This window comes from Pinus tabuliformis, chromosome 9, assembly GCF_031772625.1.
Source record: "Pinus tabuliformis cultivar Carrire ecotype Pingquan chromosome 9, CPIR1, whole genome shotgun sequence".
NCBI lineage: Eukaryota > Viridiplantae > Streptophyta > Pinopsida > Pinales > Pinaceae > Pinus > Pinus tabuliformis.
The window spans coordinates 1,248,448,546-1,248,457,828 of NC_142307.1; positions in this window are offsets into that span (position 1 = coordinate 1,248,448,546).

The window sequence follows — 9,283 nt, forward strand, 5'->3', positions numbered from 1 at the left end:
CCTTAATTTGATCAAATAAGTCATCTATTCGAGGTATTGGGTACCTATTCTTTATCGTGGCTCTGTTTAAGTCTCTATAATCTATGAATAGCCGCAAGGAACCATCCTTCTTCTTGACAAAAATTACTGGTGCACCCCAAGGGGAAATACTAGGTCTAATCAATCCCAAGTCTAAGAGCTCCTTTAATTTCATCTGCAACTCACAAAGCTCTGGAGTTGTCATCCTATAGGGTGTCTTAGATATTGGTTCTACACCTGGTTTTAGATCAATGGTGAAATCAATCTCTATTATAGGAGGTGATCCAGGAAATTCCTCTGGAAAAACATCCTTGAATTCTGCCAAAACTGGATGTTGACCCAGGGAAGGTCCCTTTTGGTCACTCACAGTCTTGACCAAATATAGTTTGCAACCTTGTTTGAGACAACGTTTTACCTTCATCATGGATGTGAATCATAGGGACACTCCCCTCTTGATTCCACAAATCTCAATTGGCCTACCTTCATCATCTAATAGATCACCTTCTTCTTGAAACAGTCTACCAAAGCTTGATGAGCTTAAAGCCAGTCCATTCCAATAATTACATCATATGTACCCAATGATGTGACGTATGCCTTCAACTTAGTCATACACACCCCAAGGTTTACCTGACATTGGTCAACACTAGGCCTTACTGCTTGTTTTATTCCAGAAGCCATCTCAACTTGTTTAAAGTCATCGTGCTCATAGGTTGCCAACCCACATTTTTCTAATTCAACTGGTGAAATGAAACTATCTGTAGCACTAGAGTCAAACAAAATTTTAACTTTTATTTTGTTTATCATATCTGAGGTTTCTACCACGGCAGACTGGTGTTCAACTTGTTGATTATCAACTGCAGCATAGATTCGGTGGTGGCTACTTGCTCTCCCCATTGGTTCTTTTCCCTCTCTTCTGTTGTTACCGGTTCGAAACTCAGGGCAGTCCTGTTGGTAATGAGGTCCTCCACATCCCCAACAAGTGATGTGTGGTGGACCTTGAACCAAATGTTGTGGAGTTCTTTGGAAAGATTTTCTTCCCCTGGAACCCCTGTCCCCACTTGCTACTCTTCGCATATGACTTTGATTTGTACGTGCCCTTGAAGCTGTGGGTGAAGCTGCACTTGAAACCATTGAAATCCTTACTGTCGGTGTTCTAGGTATAACCCTGTTTCCATATGGTGGTGGCCTCCGACTTCCTCCCCTTGGGAAGGTAAGAGGGGCCTCCCCATAAACCCTATTTGATGTGGAAAGATGGCTCTGCCCTCCCCATTTAAGTCTAGGTGTTCTTCGACATAACAAGCCTATTCTACAGCTTCTGCAACTGAGGATGGTTTCCACATCTGCACCATTACCCTAATCTTAGGTCTCAACCCATACATAAAATGATCTTCTTGGCACTGGTCAGTATCCATGTAGGAGACATACTTGACCAATTCCATAAATTGAATTTCATATTCTTCTACAATACGACGTCCCTGTATCAGGGCATGGAAGGCTCCTACCTGCTATTCTTCATAATACGCTGGCAGGTACTTCTTCCTGAACCTTTCCTAAAATAATTCCCAAGTAACTGTGTCTAAAGTGAGGTGTAGTTGACGCTCCAAGTTACCCCACCAATTCAGAGAACTATCTCTGAGTTGGAATATTGCTATTTTGGCTTTGGAATTGGTATTGTAATCCCTTAGTGCAAAACACCTTCCCATCCCCTCTAACTAGGCTTCGGCATGCTCACTGGCATGACCTCCTGCAAATTCTGGGAGCTTAATTTTCTGGAGCTCCCTAGTAATGTCCTCAATTGGAGGTTGTCTATCATAGTCTCTAGATCCCTCGGGGTTCCTTAACCCTGATGAAGGGTGTTCCCCTTCCATTTCATTTGTTTGGCACCCTCTCAAGGTCTCATTAATCGCTTCTAGGGAACGCAGGATGAGAGTCAATTCTGGTGAAGGTAATGGGTTATTTGAAGGAGGTCCTTGTGAAGACTCTCCAGGCCCTTGGTTCCTTCACGTCCTTACCATTTTGATTTGTTCAAAATCTGTATGATATCTAAGACTTGTCAGCATTATCCCTAACATTTTCTACCACACTCTAGATAGTCCAAAGATAACCCAAGCAATAGATCAATTCAAGTTATGCCAAGATGAAATATTTATAAAATATGTTGTATCAACCATGTTCAATATCAACTATCCAAAATATTGGTAGTGATCCACATACCCAATGATATGTGCAACCTCATGCCTAACATATGGGTGAAGGAAGTGCAAACAAAAGAAGACTTTCATCCTTAGGCTGAGTGGTAGGAATAATAGCAAATTCTCTAGGTAATCAATTACTATAACATCATCTTTCAAGACCATTTTCAAGAGCATTACTCAAGAATAGATTAAGTGTCCCCCATAGCCCAAGTGGGATGGGCACTACTCTTCGTTTGTACTTTTAACCATTCATTTATAAGTTTTTCACTTTCATTTTTTTTTTTTTGGGGCAATCTAGGGTTTGATCAAGTTAAATTTGTGGATTTATATTGCAAATTTTCAAGTCTTAGGATAACAGTTTTCAGATCTAAAAAGAATTAGATTTGTAGCCCTGAACGTCAAGCAATTAGGGAAGAATTTATTCAACTTGCCAAGCAAGTCGTTCACCTTGATTTAGGGTCGACAGTTCTGTAATGTGTAGATCAAGAAAATGGTGCAACACTTACCCCAAATCCTTAGTATGTGAACTTACGGGAGCAAGAGCAACCATTTAACATACATTTTGAGGCTTGTTTTGAAAGCAACCCAATCAGAAGGATGAGACTTTAAATATTTAGGGTAGATCTTTAGATGTGACAATTAATGATAAACATAGGTTAATCCTTAATCCTGGCAATGCTAAAGATAAACCATGAAACTATTGTTTAGCGTGTGAGATCCAAGCATTCAAAGGATATGAGAAATGAACCACCCTTGGATTTAATCAATTTAGACAAAAATTCAACAAGCAAATCCTAGGCTATAAAAACAAACAAAAGTAAAGGTAAAGATTTTTTATTTATTTATTTTTGGTTGAAGATGTTTGATGGACCAATGCCTTAAGGAACTATGGAGTCACTATGAAAAAATCCAAGTGTAGTTAAGGGTTTATGATGAGAAGCTGTCGATGCCACCTAGAGGATTGCCTCTCAAGTGTTATATAGGGTTATACTAAGATAAGCTAAATTTTAAGCATTCTGGCTCTTGTATCTAGGTAGTCTTGGTCTATGCAATGTCACATTCAGTAGCAGTAAAGAACCCAAAAGCAATTAGATTTTAGTCAGGCAGCAAGCCTTCCTCTTCTAATTGAAATTGCATATGAAGACCTTGAAAGACTAGCTTTTGGTCCTTGAAAATACATTCTTCTGTTCAACAACAAAATGACCACGATTCCCTAATAATTTATGGCAAAATAGGATTCCAATGGAGCAAATATCACCAATCTTTGTGCAGTACTAAACCAACACAATCAATCTTTGGGAAATATTTGACAGACCAGGTGTCATAGAACAAGAGAAAACAGAGTAGCCTCGGTTTATGTGGTGGCTAACAAAAATGTAAACAAAGAAAGAAAAAGCTTAGATTTTACTCAGGCAACAAGTATTCTTATTGCAATTCAAACTGAATAAGACGACCTTGAGGAGTTTTGATCCTGGAAAATCCATCCTTGTATTGATAGGAGCTGGAACAGAATCTAGTCATACAATTGGCAAGGAGATATTTTGGTGCATCAACCATGGCTGCATCATCAATCAGTTGGATATTCGAATTCTTGAAGAACTTGAGAATTGATATTGCCATTGACTAGACTAATCAGAAATTTGAATGCGCTTGGTGCTAAAATGAAATGGAGGACTCCACTTTGCAGAATAAGGGAAAGGAAAAAATGATGTCACTCATTTTCAATAAAGCTGGACCAATCTTCTTTATCCCACCCTCTTTGCCCAATTGGGAATGGCTTACAAATAGACTCATAATGCATAGAGTCAATTGCACTAAAATATTCCTACCCAATGATAGGGCATTCATGTTGCTATAATGAATAGTTCAACAGAGATTTTGACATTAGCAAATCGTTCGCATTATTTAGAATGACATTACTTGCATCACATTGCCAGTAATGTAGCTCCATGCTCGGGTTCTTATCTAGTAATTTTGGTTTAGTGTTTCTATGTATTCATAGGCATCAAGTTATATGAGCCACCAAATGTTGATGCTAGAAAAGATTTGGCACCAATCCTGACTTCTCTATAGAATTGCGACCCACCGATATCATTTGATTCAAGTCTTTTAAACCAATAGTCACCTTTGCTAGTTTCAGCTAATGTGAATGGGTGCCCAATATTTCTACTTGCAGAAATTGAGGCTTATGTGATAACCAGAAAAAATATGGATATTGTTAAGTTATGTGGTTCCTCTGACCTTAGTGAGGCTCCACAATTTCCTCTTGCAGCAATACAAACTAACATGATGACATCAAGACGGTTATATCAATGTAATAATTTAGATTTTCTAAATGTAAAATTTAGCTCTTCAAGCAATCAAAATCAAAATTCTATAGCAATTTCAAGCTTTTCATAATTGGATAGTGAATATTCAACTTCAAACTCAGTGAAAATGGATGAAAGATGAGAAGAACAAAATATTTGTCCCCTATGACAGCAAATTTGAGTTCTCAGAAAAGGAAATAAGACTTCGATGCAAGATTCTATAATTGATGCCTTTTCGTTTTCTTCTTAAACATGTTTGGAAGTTGCTATGTTGGAGAAGTGTATTCCTGTGCCAGATAACCCTTTTGAAGATTTTGACAACGCTAATGCCCTTTGCAAGAAAAAAAACTTATGTTAAATAAAGAACAGGTATCAATCAGGCCTTTGAACAAGTTGGGAGGAACCCAGGGCTTGATGCTTTTTGTAAGCTGTAATGTTGTATTTGCTAATTTTTTTAATTTATTTATTATTTATTTTAATTTTTTAATTTATTTTAATTTTTAATTTTTTAATTTTATTTTTATTTTATTTTATTTTTTCGGTTTGCTAAGTTCAGAATGACCTAAAGCAGATCATGAAACTAATTGTCTAGAAATAGAGATTTGTCCTACCGAATTAGTTTAGGGCTCAAGTTTACATCGTGATGATTATGCTTCTGTGATGTCAACTAAAATATCCTCAAGCTGTTTAAGTTTTATGCCATCAGGTACAAAGAATTTGGTGTTGACAAGTGTTGAGATTGAAATGAATGATACACATCAATTGCAACTCCATCAACAGGGTGAACAAAATCTCCTGTTGAATCAATAACTAGAGATGTGCCTCATTTACTTCAAACTAGCAACATTGTCCCTAGTTTGGCACGGGTATCGATATGGCAAGTTGTTTCTAGGAGGGTGCAGTCCTCGCAAAATGGTACTCAAGATCAGCAGAACATTTATTTTGATCCTCAGTTTCTTGTTCCTTTCTTCCTCCTCTTACCCATCTATGTAAATTAACTTCTTCTCGACACACTTATGACTTGTAGTGTATTTTCTATCACAACTATAACAAAGCCCTTTTTCTATTTCTTCTTCCAATCATTGTGGTGTAAACCTTGTAGGTTGTGGAAGGCTAGGAGCAACAACACTTCCATATTTATAGCTATGATTGGCAGGCTTCGTTGTTGCTATAATTTTGCTTTCAATTTTTCTTGCCAACTTGTATGCCTTCTCCAATGAATCAGGTTCCCAAAGGCAAACCTCATGTTGGATGTTTCATGTTATCCTTTAAAATCCCTATGAAGACATCAATCCTCTACTTCTATGGAATATCATTTACCCTTATATTGAATTTTTAGAATTCCTAAATGTGCTCTGCCATTGAACCCTTTTGTTTGAGATTTATCAATTGGCTAAAGAAGGTGTTGCTCTTTGTATGCTCAAAATGTGCTATCATTTCCTCCATGAAAATTGACCAGATGACAAGTGGCTTACGAGAAAAAATCCCTCTGTACCATACAAATTGATTTGGTTCTAAATATAAAGATGCAATACATACCTTTTGTAACAATTTCACATCATGTATATCAAAATATTGCTCCACCTGTAGTATCCAAGTTACCAGATCCTCACCATCCAACTTCCTCATATATCTTTTTCTTTCTTTTAGGAACTCGATCTTGAAATGACTATAACTCTATAATTTCAGATCTCCAAGTTCTGAAATATAGACTTTTGGTTGCCCTCTTAGTCCTCTTTGGGAACCCCACAGGTCTGATCGAGATTGGATTCTTAAAGAAAGAGCTATGCCAAATTCCGTATGATGGCCTGATTATAGACTGGTTCAGTAGAGCAAACTTGTATGGAGTTACACCTATCACTGTTTTGACCTTTGGCCCAGAAATCGATACCCAAAAGACTATAGTCTGTCATGTTTCTGTCAAACTTTACATAATTTGGTTTCAATGCTCAGAGAAATAGTTATGACGATTATCCCAAGGTCAAATGTTTGCGATGGAATTCAGAAGCTTGCACAAACCCAAACTTACTCAGCTCTTATCTCTGAAAATATAGCGACACAACATTTGAAATTTAGATACGAGGTATACAAAGATTTAGGCTCAAATTGATTTTAATTTTTGCTTTCGAAACTTTGTACAAAAAAATGTTATAGGGAAAATGCCACGATGGCCTGTTTGTGATGCAGGAGCATCCGGACTTAGCCAGCAATGTGATTGTATGTTCACATGTTGTGGCTAACGAGAGATGAATTTCATTGACCTGAGTGGTCAAAAATTAGTTTTAGTAGAGAGGGTTGGATCTCTCGAATTAATATTTATCTCAATTATTGTAATTATTACAATATTGTACTATTTTTAGACTAAGAGATAAGTTGTTACTATAGGTGTGTATGAGAGCTTGAGAATAGGGATTTAATTGTTAGATTGATAAAAATAGGGATCGAGTTGTCAATGCAGTTAGGATAGGGTTTGATTCATAAAAGAGGAAATAATGTAATGAAAGAGAGATTAGATGATCAAGAATAGAGTGAGTAAGCGGGAGGTGTGACAGAGATAGGGTTTGAGTTTGAAACAGAGGTTAGACAAACTGTTGTAATCAAGTCGAGAGGGCCAAGACTCTGTAATTTCCATTTTGTTGAATAATTGATTGAAGTGTGGCGTGATGCACTGTTCTGGTGCAGAAATTCATTTGTAGCTGTGTATCGGCGTTTTGGACCATAATCGGGTATTTTTCTCTGTTTAAACCTTTTATTTATAAATCACAGTCAATTAATATTAAGAGTTAATATTGAGCTTAAGTGTTAAACCTTTCTTTAAGAATCTTTCTTAAAGTATGAATTAAGCATGTGGGTTGTATTTGATAAGTGGGAAGTGGTATCTCGCGCGCCCAAAAGGTAGTAAATGGTATTTGGAAAATTCACGCGATCAACCTTAGCAGTCAACATGTAGCATAGGAAAACCACTTTTGTCGCGCACTCTCAAATTGATATCGATCGAGCAAGAATTCACACGAGATTGCGCGATAGCCGTTGGATTAGACAGGTCACATCGACGGTGGAGATCGTCCGGGTTAGTTGGTGAGCGGATGATGCGATATCCATTGGATCTGGAGAAGTGAGGTCAATTATGTAGATTGAAGTGCTTGATAAAAGGAGAAATCAACAAGGGACCGATAGTGATTGGTCAGATAAGCGGGACCCTCAGAAGGAAAAATCCATGTACAAAATTTTCTTGTGCGCAGCTGATTGGTTAGACAGTTAATCAGTAGTCTAATTCCATACTACCACCTCATTTTCGTCAACCTCATGTGTCATTTTTGGTATCAGAGCACAAAAATTAAGTTTTGCTACAGTAAATATGACACCGAGAAGAGAAGGAGGCATAGGTCGAGGGAGACCTGTAGCGAATGCAGTTCTGTTGGATGAGATCCGAAATTTGCGTACAAGGATGGAGACAATGGAGACTGCTCAAAGGAGAGCACTTGATGAAGGAAATGCCAGTGCTGCAGAAGAATCTTCTGAGGAAGAAGAAGAGGATGAAAGTGAAGCTGCCAAAGTTATCAAGATATTGGCCAAAGCAAGTGGAAGACCAAAGGTGGAAATACCTTTGTATGACGGGAATCTCAATGCAGAAGAGTTGATGGACTGGATCAGTTCATTAGACAAGTATTTTGACTATGAGGAGGAGGTTGATGACAAAAAGAAGGTGAAATTTGCCATTACTAGATTGAAGGGTCATGCAGCTATTTGGTGGGATGAATTATAAACATCCAGGGCAAGAAAAGGGAAGTCCAAGATCAAACAATGGGATAAAATGGTGAGTAGATTGAAAGCTAAATTTATGTCAAAATATTATCAGTTACATATTTTCAGACAGTTACAAAATTTGAGGCAAAAAGGAATGACTGTCAAAGAAGGCATAGAGGAGTTTTATAAGTTGGGCATTAGAGCAAGACATGTAGAGGATGATGTAGAAAAGGTAGCTAGGTACATCAATGGCTTGAGATATGACATACAGGATGAAATCAGTTTGCTAAGTCTGAAGACAATTGAAGATGTCTATCATGTAACTTTAAAGGAAGAAGAGAAGATGTCGAGGAAGAAAAATCATAGGAATAGAGGGAAAAGTTTAGCAAGAGGTAGAGGAACTACAAGATCAATATTTCAACATCCTCAAGGTGAAGCAGGAAGTTCAAGTAGTAGACTGCCACAGAGAGGAGAATTTAGTAGAGGAAGATTTGCACCTGGAGGAAGAGGCCGAGGAAGAGAAATTCGGTGTTACACATGTGGAGAATGGGGACATGGATCATGGGACTGTCCTCATAGTAAATTAACAAATTAGAGGAATGTGAATGTGGCTGAGGCAAGGGAAGAGAAACCTCAAATTGCAAACAAGGAAGAATCACCTGAAGCAGGAGAATCCTTGTTGTTGAAAAGGGTATTGCTTAAGGCAGAGAAAGAGACAGGAGAACCAGCTCAGAGAAAGAGTTTATTCAGAACTACATGAAAGTCCAAAGGAAAATGCTATAAAGTGATAATTGATAGTGGAAGCACTGATAACCTTGTTTCTACAGAAATGGTGGATAATCTAGGACTAGTGAAAATAGTACACCCTACTCCTTACAAAGTATCATGGTTGCAAAAAGGACATCAGCTTATTGTGATAGAACAATGCAAGGTAGAGATACAGATTGATACTTATAAGGATTTGATATTGTGTGATGTAATGCCAATGGATGTATGCCATGTGTTGCTGGGAAG